The 13,965-nt window shown below is 30.1% G+C and overlaps 2 long non-coding RNA genes across 3 annotated transcripts; one reads left to right on the top strand and one right to left on the bottom strand.

Moving 5' to 3' along the window:
- Positions 1 to 729: 729 nt before the first annotated feature.
- Positions 730 to 2,519, bottom strand: LOC114283968 (uncharacterized). Of its 2 annotated transcripts, none has more exons than XR_014366249.1 (4): positions 2,242 to 2,519; positions 1,663 to 1,726; positions 1,234 to 1,387; positions 730 to 1,077 (listed from the first exon to the last, which is right to left on the bottom strand). It is a non-coding gene; the product is annotated as an uncharacterized LOC114283968 (long non-coding RNA). The 2 variants fall into 2 exon arrangements; XR_014366248.1 differs by having other exon boundaries at positions 2,318 to 2,514.
- A 9,102-nt stretch (positions 2,520 to 11,621) lies between these two features.
- LOC145824530 (uncharacterized) lies at positions 11,622 to 13,077 on the top strand. The gene is made up of 2 exons (XR_014366250.1): positions 11,622 to 11,836; positions 12,812 to 13,077. It is a non-coding gene; the product is annotated as an uncharacterized LOC145824530 (long non-coding RNA).
- Positions 13,078 to 13,965: the final 888 nt, after the last annotated feature.

Genomic DNA, 13,965 nt, shown 5'->3' on the forward strand with positions numbered 1-13,965 from the left:
ACCAAGCCTAATTAGAGTCTCAATGAGTAATAAGTGAGATTTAATAAAATAGTGAGTGGAGTCCCATTAATTAATAAGAGAGGTTTAGTAAGTCAAGTCCAATAAAGTAGTGTCTTATTGTGTAATAACATGTTTTGATTAGGTAGTAAGTCAATTCCAATAGAGTAGTAAGTAGAGTCAAATTTTATTGCAAGTAGAGTATTATTGAGTAGTGAGTAGAATTTAATTGAGTAGTAAGTCAAGTCTAATAAAATAGTAAGTGGGAAGTAGTAAATTAAGTCAAATAAAATATTAAGTAGAGTCTTGTTTAGTAGTAAGTCATGTTTGAACAAAATTTACCATTCATTCAGATTCCACTTACCATTTGTTGTTAAATATTTTAAGTGCCGCAGTCTCATTAAATAATAGGTGAAGTTGGATTAGTAAGTCAAATCTAATATAGTAGTAAGTAAGGTTGAGTAAGTGAGATTTATTTGAATTGTAAGAGAAGTGTAAAAAAGTGATAAGTATGGTTGAATGAAATGGTAAGCTAACATTAACCAAGTAAGTGCAATCTAATGAAATAAAAAGAGAAATGTCATTGATGACGTGCATTCTACAATCATAGCCATTGCTTCGCTTTTTCTTTTTCTTTTTTTCTCATCAAAAAGAAAGAAGACTATTGATGAAATCAACATACAGAACACATGAAAATACATCAATAAAGGAGAGGATAGTGCAAACAACATCAAAACATAACTTCACAATCCCAATTAGATTGACACTAAAAAGCATAGCCAATTATATGGTAGCACAAGCCTCACAAGTTGGTGAGAAACCAACAAAGAAAATGAAAAACAAACAAAGAACAAACCAAGGCTATACAATACAAACCAGCAAAGCCAACTCAAGTACTCAATCCACCTAGCTAAGCTAGAAAATCACCCACCAAAAAAAAAAAAAAAACCCCGGCTAGTATCACCCAATAAAAATCCCCCACTTGATCACTTCTAGTTGAATGGTTCCTTCAACACAACCCAATGCTCCTCACCAGATCATATAACAAGTAAAAACAACCATAATTCCAGCCCATCTCACCTGCAAACATTAAGGAACTAATAATTCAAAGCAGAGCAAAAGACAATTTGCGAAAGACAAACCAAAAAGCAGAGAAAAATCACAAAGGAGAGCAAAAAACAGTTGGCAAAATTCATCTCCTCCTACTGAATCCTTCAACAATCAATCCCAAGGCACCTTAGTTGAGCACATCCGTCCCAATTCACAGCAGCAAATCACAACAGCAGATACCAAACCAAACTGATAACAAACAGATAACGAGTGTCATTCTTCAAATCCAAGTGTCAAGTGCCATTCTTCAAATGCCAAGTACCATAGCCATTACTTTGTCCTGGAAGCCATTCAAGTGTCTAATTAGAAACTTGGTGAATTTAGCTGCATATGCATTTCGCATCTAGGATACTATCCTTTTGCTTTAATGTAAATTGCAAGGCAGCCAAAGTGATTGAGGAAAAAAAATCCCACCTCCAATCACATACCAAAAACCCAAAAAAATACCATACAAAAACACATTGAGGAATAAAAATATATTAATATACATCCAATCAATATCAATATATTATTAGATCATAGGAATGACTGAAGTCTCCATACAAAAATAATTACCTTCCAAACCCTTTATGCAGACTTGTTGCACTCAGTTGAGGTTGATCTCTTCCTAGCTCAAACCCTAGTTCACGCATGTCACCAAAATCAGATAAATTTGGCAACAACTTAACAAAAGGAGGGAAGGAAAAAAAAAAAAAAAAAAACCATTTTAATGGATGCTAGAGTTCTTCAGAATGTGAAATATGAATTTACAGTATATGGGTTTGGATTGGTTTTGGGCGATGCATCATTTTGTTCTTATTGTGGAAACAGATTTGAGAGGGAACGGGGGGATATGTGAGGTTTATTAGAAATGCAGAGAAACCCAAAACTCAAACGCCACAAAATTCATGAAGTTTACCATATAAAAGATTTTATAAAAATCATAAGAAAAAAAAAATCAATAGATATATTTATATATATGATTTTCTAAGGTAACTATAAAAAAAATCAAATATATATACATATATATAGAAATGAAGAGAAACCCAAAAAGAATTTCTTAAAAAAAAAAACAAAACAAAAAAAAAAACTTGGAACTCTGAATCTATATATATATATATATATATGAGAAAATCAAAGGGGAAAAAAGCTGACCCAATGAGATTGACTCTGAGATTGGCTTTGAGCTGAACAAAGAGCTCGTAAAGCTGGCCTAGATCAGCAGCATTACCTTGAGAGTAGAGAAGGGTGAGGCGAGCACAAGGGTTTTTGAGATAGAAATCGACGATCTTGTTCCCAGATTTGCCCTAACCTTGGGGCTAATGAATTTGAGTTCAAAGAGTAGAACAGAACACAGTGGATACATGGAGGGGTGGGTCTATTGTAGAGAGAGAAAGAGGCAGAACACAACAGAGAGAGAGGAAGTGCTGGCTGTGTGGTGACCGGTTCAACCGCTTTATTTTTTTATTTTTTCAATGGTCCAGATTAAAAATTTCCATCTAACAGCTAAAATTCATTTTTGTGTATGGTACCCGAATACCACTTTTGGGTACCATAGTCGAACCCATCTCATTTGCTCTCCCTACCTCTCAACTCTCAATGTTTGGGATGTTGGTTGGAGTTTATTTTAACCATAAAAAAATAAAATAAATTAAAAAGTTAATAAAATAAAATATTATATTTAAATTATAATTATTTTATTTGTTTTTTCACAAAAATTAAAAAAGTCAAAAAGTTCATCCTAAATGAGACTTTTTAACCCAAAGCTAAAATAACTAAAAAAATTAAAAAGTAAAAAAATCAATCCACATCCCAAATGAAGGCAGTCAGGGAGTTCCAGCCACTCTAACCTTTTGTAAAATTTCTATTTTATATGTATATTTTTGTCAAATTTTTCTTATATATTACATAATGTCCTCTCAATTTCAATTTTAACATTCAAAAAAAAAATTATGAAAGCTCTAATGATCATTCTAATATTATTGTAGTTCAAAAAAAAAATTAAAAAAAATTGTAACATTATTGAAAAAATTTAATTCAATCCATGTTAAGAACAATATAATTTATTTGTGAGTTTCTATAATGTGTTTAATGGAATCACTTGTAAAACTTTATGTACCTAAGAATATTGTACAATAAATTAATTAAATTAAGATGTTTTTAACTATTACCGAATATTACCTTAACGTTTGTCTATAAATTCTTACAATTAAAACTTTTTAACCATAAAATTTATCTAAATAATATTTAATTAAAACTAATCTCTTATAATTTTATTGATTCAATTAATCTCTATCGAGTAATATATAATAATAATTTAATCAAATAAAACCTACCGGAGATTATTAAAAAGGTTTTTTCTTCTGGTTTTTTCTTTTCTTTTCGTGCTATTTGACAAGGTTTTGGGAAGATTATTAAAATGGTTCTCTGCCCCCAAGTTGGATTATATTTCTATTTTTGTTGTAATGCATAGAATACCCTTGGATTCTATTTCTCTTTTCCTTTTCCATTTACCATTATAAGTTGATTTTTTCCACTCCCAAGTATGGAAATTTGAGTAATGCTACATATACTTCAACTCTTACTAAAACCCATACTCAAACCATGTGTCTAAATATCATTGGATGTTCAAGTATCATTACTTTTTTTAACAATCAATCAGTGTATTTGGTTTCAGTTTTCTAAATTTAATTTTTTGAAAATTGAGTTTTTTATTTTTTGTGTGTTTTTTTTTAGTGAATATTTTTAAAAATTTAAGCAATGTTTTTTACTTTTTTAGATGCACCTTACTTAGATACATCTAAATAGTAAAATATTTATGAAAAATATTTTGAAAAATTAATAAATACACAAAAATACAAAAAATGTTCTAAATTTTCGTTTTTTTGGAGGGGGTATTTTTGGTATTTAGTGAATTTTTTATAGAATTTTTTATACAAATATTATACTTTTTAAGTATATTTATGTTAGGTGTGTCCAAAAATTAAAAAAGTTGCTTAAAATATTTTTAAAAATTCAGTGAAAACAAAAAAATACAAAAAATGAAAAAATAAAATTTTATAAAAAGTGAATTATGAAAACTGAAATCAAACAGAGTAATTTTTTTTTTTTTTTTTGGGGGGACAACCAATCGCAAGAGTGTTAGTATCCATGGAATGATTCTTTGAATCTATGGTGAATTATACCAACGGTCCCTACAGTTTGGGGTTTGTGTCACTTTAGTCCCTAACTTTTTAATTGTGACACATTTGACCCTAAATTTTGAATCTTGTTCCAAATAAGAACAATTGAAGACACTATTGGATTTTTCAAGGGCGAATTCGTCAATTTGATAAAATATAAACTAATTTGACAAAAATAAATGTCAAAAAATTATTTTTGAATTTTTTAAAATTATTTCTACCTACTAAAGATAAAATTATATAAAATTGATAAATCTTTTAGACATTTTTTTTTTTGCCAAATTAATTTTTATTATGTATTTGGATGATGATCATGTAAAATTAATTTTTAAAAATTAATCATGTAATTTTTATTAATTTTACATAATATTATCTTTGGTGGGTAGAAATAATTTTTAAAAATTTTAAAATATTTTTTTTGATATTTATTTTTATCAAATTAATTTATATTTTATCAAATTGACAGTTTTTCCATTGAAATTAAGCAATAATATGTTCAATTGTCCTTATTTGAAACAAGATTCAAAATTCAGGGTCAAATGTGTCACAATTGAAAAGTCAGGGATTAAAGTGACACGAGCTCCAAATTATAGAGACTATTAGTGTAATTTGCCCTTGAATCTATATTTAGCTGCTTTTTTATTTTTTTGTGCCTACATCATGTAGTGTGCAATGGGAATTATTGGGTTACAAATGTGCTTTAATTATTCTGATAAAATTTGTTGAAGTGATACTGTGGCATAATAACCGATGTGGTGAAAGAGTAGCAGAAACATAGTTCCTAGCTCTTCTATGAAAAAAAATTGTATTTTGTCCTATCTTTGATTTTTGAGGAATTAAATAGATGAATACTTTGTTGGTGCAACTCTGGTTTTTTATTGAAGATGAGGTTTTGGAAGGAACAAGATTAATTGGCAATGACAACAAAGAAATTAGGTTGCATGATTTTGCCAAAGGTGAGATTCTTTGTACCTTTCATTGTAAATATTGAAACCCATTTCTGCTTGTCTTTTAGGCTATAATTGGGTTCCTCATACAAGATATTCTAAGACTATGATTGAATGAATATACATATTCTGTTACATTTAAATTTGGGTTTAAACTAAGGTGATATTGTAAAATTTTAAAGTTATTGACAGAATTGAAAAATGCAAGCACAAAGCCGGATGGACCAGAACTAGACCGGTGACTGCGCCTGCTTATCATGGATCTTGCATCAAGGATCTTGCATCAACCCACTGGTCAACATACATTCGCTTATATTGGGACATCATTTATCGCATGGCTCGAATTTTTTTAATGTTTCACATAATAGTAGTACAATTCATAAAATTATCGAATTGAAATTGATGGCATTATTGCAGACTTATAACAATAAATATGAAGGTCAACAATCTAAACCTACTACACAATGGTTGCAACCGCCCAGCCTCTGATTTATCACAATTTCTATCTATTTTATACTCTCTACATACAGAATACCAAAAATGCTCATGTTTTTGTTTTTTTTTTTTGTTGGGGGGGGGGGGGGTGTGGTGTCTTTGTGGTATTCCTAGAGTCCAGCCACGTAGGGACATAGGGGCGAGGGGGGTCACGTGCCCCCTTGACTTTTTGATTTTTAATTTTTTTTTTGGGGGAGTCTTAGCTTACACACAGTCTTGCCCCTCTTATACATAGCACTCCCAATTTTACCCAAACACACTGACACATGCACCCACGTTTTTTTTTTTAGTCCCAATCCCAACTAGACATTGACACAACTTTTTTTTGGGTGAGTGTACACAACTCCAGTTACGGCAAGGCTAAAACCCTAAAACCTTAAAAGTATGTGAAATTCTTTATTTTATTTATTTATTTGCAGTACTTGTTAAGTGTTTTCATATTTTCTCTTTCTTCTTTGTCTTCCTTTGTTACTTTACAATTTACCAACTCGCGATTCACTAGATTAGGATCACACACAACACAGATTTGTGACCACACTACAACTTTGGTATCTTCTCTTCATTGTTTACAGGTAACTTTATTTATTAATTTTTACTTTTAAATAAAAATTATGAGTATTAATTTATGGTTCTTTATTTATTTTTGCAATGTTATTTGTTATTAGTTATGTTAAAATAAGAGATTTTAATATGCTAAAATTATTAATCTTAATTGGTGGTGATTTATATTAAAATTAGGGATTTTAGTTTGTTGTTGTTTGTGCTAAAATTAGGGATTTGATTTGTGCTAAATTTAAATTTTTTGATTTGTATTAAAATTGGAGATTTTGATTTGTAGGGGTTTGTGATTTTGATTTTGAATTTTTATTTTTTAAAACAGTCATGGAGAAATATTTCAAAAGAAAATCAAAGTTGGAATCATCTCTTCGTCAAGAAGAAGATGATGATTATTCTTCTGTAAAACAAAGTTGCATACAAATCAACTTAGCAGACCTTCCTGTGGATCTAGGACTACGGCCTCAGATTATGGAAACTCATTGGGGTTGATTATAAAAGTTTAAAATTAAAAACTTTTTGTAATGAATATTAATTTTTAATGTTTAATATTAGCTCAAAAAATTATTATTATGTTATTGTCATTGATTGGGGAAGAAAATTTTTGAAAATATAATTAATAGGTGCCTCCTAAATTAAATTCTTGATTCTGCCACTGCTAGCGTAGGTAGAGAAGGTAATATTCTTGTCTTGGTGTTTTTATTTTTATGTTTGTGCTCTGTTATTATTATCTATGCAAGAAAGAATTGTTTGGGATCTTGATGTGTGGAGTGGCTCTAATATATATCAATCACAACTCACCAAATGTTTGTTATTTTGAAGACTTTAAATTCTTAGTGCTTTATTTTCTCAACCAAAAAAAAATAAAAAATGAAGTTTTTCAATTCAAATATGTCTTAGATAAACAAATTATGCTCTTATCCACATCAAAATTACAAAACAGAATAGCTCTATTTTTGAAATTTCTCATTTCCTCGGATAAGATCTTCTAAAATACTAATTTTGTGGAGTTTTTTCTCTTCAAAAATAGATTGTGTTGATATGGGTTTGCTTTTGTGAATGGACTTTATATCTAAATTTGGCAAAATCAATAGAAATCAAGTACCTATGTATATGAGAGAGAGCACTCAAGAATCTATTGTTGTTGAGGCAGTGAATAATTGGTTTAAAGAGCGTTAATTAAAGTTCATTGGTTTAAAGAGCCTATTGTTGTTGAGGCAGTGAATAATTGGTTTAAAGAGCCTTAATTAAAGTTCATTTTTGAATTAATGTTTGATCTCCTTATCTACCACTGCCATACGTTGCATGACAAGAGGTATTAAGTCGCAAATTCTCTAAAGCATTTAGAGGTTATATTTTCTCTTGTGATGGGAAAGATTAGGTAATATCAACTTGCTTGCTTTGTCAAATAAATATTATTGTGTTTTATAAATTATTAATGTATTTTAAATGAAGAGTCAATCAGAGTGCTTGATTTAAAATGTTTGAAATCTATCCTTGGTGAAAGAGCAACAAGAAAATTCTAATTAACTAATTTACTCCATTTATTATACTGACAAACCTAACTTCGAAATTGAACAACATTTTTGTGAAAATTAGAAATTGTTGTTTAATTAGATTATTCTTTCCTTGTGGAGACATAGCCACTCAAACTTAATTTTACACACTAATCAGGCAATTAGAAAGCCTACAATTTGAATTGTTTTTGCATTCAAACTAAAAACACCATGGCACCATGGGGGAGTAAACTTTCTCCCAAGTAACTTGCCAAAGAAAGTTGAGAAAGTGTCTCTTGTGTGGTATGACAAAGAAAGCTTGGCATCTGAATTTGAAGATGCTTTTTGTTTTCGTTTACTTTTGAGGTGGCTTTTATCTCTATGTAGTTATGGTGAAAACGAACCATTGACAATAGACTCTCACCCATTCCATTTTATCATTATAATATATATATATATATATATATAATTGACTTGTTTATGTTTATGTTTTATAATTTTGTTGCTGGTTTCTTCATGGAAATGCCTTATATTGTTTTATCTAAATAGTGAGATATTGCTTGCATTTTCCTCTTCAAATATAAGTCATCAGTATCGTTTCTTAGAAAAAACTACAAAAACAAAAAAAAAAAGAAAAAAAAAAGAGTCCTTTCTATACAATTGTTTTTCCCATGAGAATTAAATTTTCAAGCGTTGCATTTAGATCTAGCTAAAACCGTAGACTCTTTTGTCCTATAGTTGCAAATTAGCTTTCTCTGTTTCACCCTGCTGCAATATTTTACCCAAAAAATTCCCAAAAGATTGTAGTTCCATTTGCGTATATGTTACCATCTTTCTACAACAATTGTGTGTATTTATTTTCTTACAAGCAAGAAATAATTTTTGAATTTTTTGTCTACCCGGTCGTCTGCTCAATTGATCGAAATAGTAATTTTTTTTTTAATTGTCAATCACCACCTTTTATTTTAAAACAAAAAATATATTTATTTTTGATAATTTTTAAATATAATAATTATTTTTTAGACCAAAATGACAAATTATTTTTTTGAATTTAATTTTAAAAAGAGTTTGGTTATGAGTTTTGAATAAAATTTTCAATAGAGTTTTGAGTTATATATTTGGTTATGAGTTATAAGTTTTTTAATTAAGTTTTGAAAACTCTTTTCAAAACTCATAACTAAACAACTTTTCTCATTTCATATGTTACATCAAAAATTCAAAACTCATAACCAAATAAAGTTTCTTTTTTCAAATCATAATTTCAAAACTCACAAACTCAAAATACAACTCTATTATCAAATCATAATTTTAAAATTGTACCAAACGTTATCTAAAATTGTATTTTTTTAATTAAAATGGGTTTTTTGGTTTAATCAAAAAAGAATGAACTTAGGCCATGTTTATTTGGATGGACTGGAAAAAGGGATTGTAATCTATCGGACTGTTAATCTTAGAATATATAATCCCTGAACTATTTTGTTGAAAATGATGTGTATCCCATATTTGTTTAGTCATGAGATTAGATGTCAGGAAACTAGGACGGATACAGATATATGGGATATGGTGTCTAAAAAAGTAGGATACGGGGTGGAGATACGTTCGTAATTTTTTTTAATTTTATTTATAATTTTAATAATGTAATATACATGAAAATAAAACCTAAAGCAAATTAATAAATAAAGAGAGTGATTCCTATTAAACAAAGATTTACTAACATTAAAGTTCCTAAAATTAAAATTTTGATAAATAAATGCTTACATTAAAACAGTGTAAGGAAACTTAAAAAAAAAAAAAAAAAAAAGGTGAAAAAAAGCAACCTAATAGATGAGGGAAAAGTGAAAAAAGAAAAAGAAAAAAAGAACAGGAGTAGAGAGTATTGACCATTGAAAAAATATAAATATAAAATAATTTAAAAAATTGGAAAAAAAATACTTGTTTGGTGTATTAAAATATAAAAAATAAAAAATTAGAAAAAAAATTGGATACTTATTTGGCGTATCCCTCGCATATCCTGTCGTATCCCTCATGTATACCTCCTGTATTTGAAATTAAAAAAAATCCAAAAATAAAATAAAATTGGATACTTAATTGTCGTGTTCGATACGTATGCTGTTGTATTAGACCCATATCCGTATCCGATAAATATTCGATACTTGTACGGCACCTTTTTTGGAGTATTCGTGCTTCATAGTTAGGGAATGACTATTCTATTGAATCATATGCTTATTTGGGATATTATGAAGAAGTATAAATGCTCAAAAGATTATTTTATCCTTTTAAATTGTTTACTAAATAATAGGAATACTAAATATGAGTTAAAAATTATATTTTATCTTTTGGCTAGAACTTTTAAAAATTAAATAAATAGAACATCAGTAAAAATTAAATAAATTTATTTTAATTTTTAGTTGAGACTTTTAGATTTTATTTTATTTTATTAAGTACAATAATTTGGAGGGTCAAAAATGTCATTTTGCCATCTAATCCGAAGGAGGATTTATCTCACCATTTTGTATCTCACACTTCCCATGAGACACAACAATCCAATAAATAAGGGATTGATAGTCTGATTGAACTATTAGTGCGGGTTACATTATTGGAATATTACGTGGAATGAATATAGAATCCTATCCTACCCTCTAATCTCCCAAACAAATACCCGGGTTTACTCTTTCCCAAATCTTTTATGCGGAGGTTGAGAAATCTTTCAAAACTTATTTATATTAATTCGCTGAACATTTCATGATAAACACAATTTTAATTGGAAAAAGACAAATTTTAGGTCAACATATCCCCCACATTACACAAAATAACATCACTCGACACCTTTTTGGAGGCATTTATCTTTCATCCGAAACACAGTATGCGAATTAAGCTAATACGTTGTAAGGAAAAAGATTGTACCCAATAATAAAATTAGTATATCTTAATTTAACTCATAATTAAATGTTAAATTTTGAGTTTTTATTATTTCTTTACTTTTGCATGCTAGCTTTAGAACACCGAGCCTTCTAAAAAGGAAAAATAATTTATTATTATTGTTATATATATATACACATTTATTTTAAAATTGTGCATAAGAATTGTGAACCCGCCGAACTTGAGATTCGAACTGATTAGGAACAATTAGTTTTGAAAATGTTAGCAGTGAACTGCAATTATAATATAAGTGATTTTTCAATTTTGTGATCGGCCAACAAATAGGGAAAATTCAAATCCAGCCAATGTGATCTGACTATATAAATTAGAGCCCTCCATGTTGATGGCTTTGATATTATTTTATGGAAAATGTTTAGAAGCTCAAGAAAAGGAGTTTTAATAGTTTTAATGTGTATGTGAATTTCATTTGATGTGATGTTTTGGTTTTATTTATTTATTTATTTATTTATTTTTTCACATCATTAGAGTTCTCATTTTAGAAAGATGAATCACTATTGTTATCTTGTCACCTTTATTTATGAGATTGATAAAAAAATATTAGAAGTGTTAAAAATTCTATTAAATGTCTTATATGAGTGTAGAATTTACTTAAGAATCATATTGTGTGAATCTCATATCTATATAAAACATTTGATAAAAATTTTAATAGAATTTTTAAAATTAATCAGGAAAAAAAGATTAGAAACTCTAATTGTGAAACTCTAAAGAGTCTTAATGGTGTGTAAATCCTATAATAATGTGATGTTTGTATTTTATATTTAATTTTTTTTTTGCCCACTATCAAGTTATTGAAGTCCTATTTAGAACTCTAAAATTAGAAGGATATCTCATTCCAGATTAATCGGGATTGACAACTATACTCAAGTTCCCACACAATTTTCAGCTTCCTTTATTTGTACTCCAATTCCAAAAAAGAAGAAGACAGAGTAGTGTTCGTATTTCTCTCTTCACTGTTTGTCTTTCGTCTCTCTCTTCAAAACGTTTTCTCTCCTCTTTTATTATCTGTCTCTCATATGTGCATCTCTTTCTTTCCCTCTTTCCCCTTTTTCATGGTGGCTAACGATGGCCTTTACAGACGTCGTGTGGGTGATGGCGGTGGCTGTGAGTAGTGGTGGTTGTGGTGATCGGTGGCATGGTGGGTCTTGATTGATGCCCTCTCTCCCTCTCTTTTCCCAATTTCTTTTCTTCAATCTCTCCCTTCTGAGTTCAAGATCTATATTTGCAAGCTTTGAATTTCATTTTTTTCAATTTCTTTTCTTCAACTCTCTCTCTCTCTAACGAATTTTTGAAATCGACCGATCCGACCGCTAAACCGATTGATTTGAACTGGACGATTTCGAACTATAAATCAATCGAAAATGGTTGAATGGTTTTCGGTTTGGCTGATGGTTATATTAAAATAAAGTGGTAAAAGATTTACATAATGCTTATTCTTCTTGATTTTGGCACTGTGTTTTTTTTTTGGGGGGTCTATATAATTAACGAGGAAAAGATAGTGCTACTTTAAATGTCAAGTAAGACAATCCATGAATGCCTTAAAAATCATTTTGTCTATCTAATTAACGAGGATATCAGCTTTATGGAACAAGTTAAACATGGGAAATTTACTCAGATTCACAAGAAGAAAAAGGTTATGATGTTGGCTATGCTATTGATTGTAGTTTTTGAGAGGACTAGTAACAGTATTGAGGAATATCTGCAGCGGCAACAACTTGATGTATGTATCAATACATGTTCCATCCTCTTTTGTTTTGCAACCAGTAGGATTTCAATTCACGATTCTTGATTTCAAAACTAATATCTTGTTCTCCAAGATTGTGTTTGGATATTGGATTAGTTTATAGTAGGAAAATAAAATGAAATGGAAACAACAATAAGAAAAAATTAATGAAGTAGAAGCAATTTTTTTTTCTCTCTCTCTGCAATCCCTTCACAAATCCAATATCCAAACACTACCTAACAATGTGGAGATCCCAGCTTCTCCAGCCATTCTTCCAATAGTATCTGCTTGCGATTGTATGTTGTTAAAGTAACAAAATTGTATTCCCATGTGCATGCAGTAATGCATATCAGCACCTTATTACATAAAGTAATCATTTGGTTCTTATAGGTGCGGAAAAAACATGTGGAGAAAGATATTGCTCTGAAGCTTGTGGAAGATGGCTTTAACTTGAAGGCTGGACACTTAGATTTTAGCAGTCAAAACCGGTTTGGGAACCTAATACTTCACATTTGATTGTCTTTTTTTGGATTGTGTTTCTTCTCTATATGCACATTATTGATCTTATAACTTTTGGGGTTCTGTATAAGTATGTAAGCTATTATGTCTGATAAATCTAGAAATTCTCTAAATGTTGATTTGTGATTATGGATCAATTTTAAGCAGTATATAATAATCCCAACCAAACAATCAAGACAAATCGACACAATGATTTTAACGTGGAAAAACCACAATTGGAGCACCTCCAACTGTGATAAAAAACCACAGGCAACAGCCACAAAACAATCCACTAAGAAGATATAAAAGGAATTACACAGGTATACTCTTAATTACCTAGCGAATCCATGTCCGAATTGAACCAACCCTTATGTGCCTCTTCCAGGCCCGTCGTCACCTCGGAATTGTCTTGACGATGAGTCACTTTAGAATCCACCAAAGCTTCAAGCTCAAATTCTTCAGAATCCACCGAAGAACGACTCTCTCTTTTGTATAGAATGAACAAACAAACCTTTGATGCATTCTACTTAACCCATGAGTTGAACACTCAATTAAACATCAAAGAAAACTAGCAAAATATTCCCAGATATAAACCTTAATATCCAAAAAGAAGATCTGAAGAAATAATCATAGTTTTGGACTAAAACAAATACTTATAGAAATCTGGGACTGCGAAGCTCGCTCGAACGAAGACTCTCTCGCTCGAGCGAGGAACCAAAAACGCGTGTTTTTCATAAGTGTCTTCGCTCGAGCCAAACAACCTGCGCTCGAGCGTAAAATCATCCCTTTCAGGTTTTTATACGGACGCAGCCTTCGCTTGAGCGAGCAAGGGCGGACATGCAATTTTGAATGCAATTTTGCATTTTGCTTCGGGGGCACTGCCCCAGACTCGCCAAAGGGCGCTGCCCTCTGGATCGCTGCGAGCTGACTGGGCAGCTCGATCCCCGTCATAATCAGCAAAGTGGCAATCTTGAAAGTATTAACATCACAAACTTCTCTGCAAAGCACAATTCGAGTTGGATTCGCATCTAAAACTCATATTCTCA

The sequence above is a fragment of the Camellia sinensis genome, chromosome 4, assembly GCF_055761805.1.
Source record: "Camellia sinensis isolate YWXY chromosome 4, ASM5576180v1, whole genome shotgun sequence".
NCBI lineage: Eukaryota > Viridiplantae > Streptophyta > Magnoliopsida > Ericales > Theaceae > Camellia > Camellia sinensis.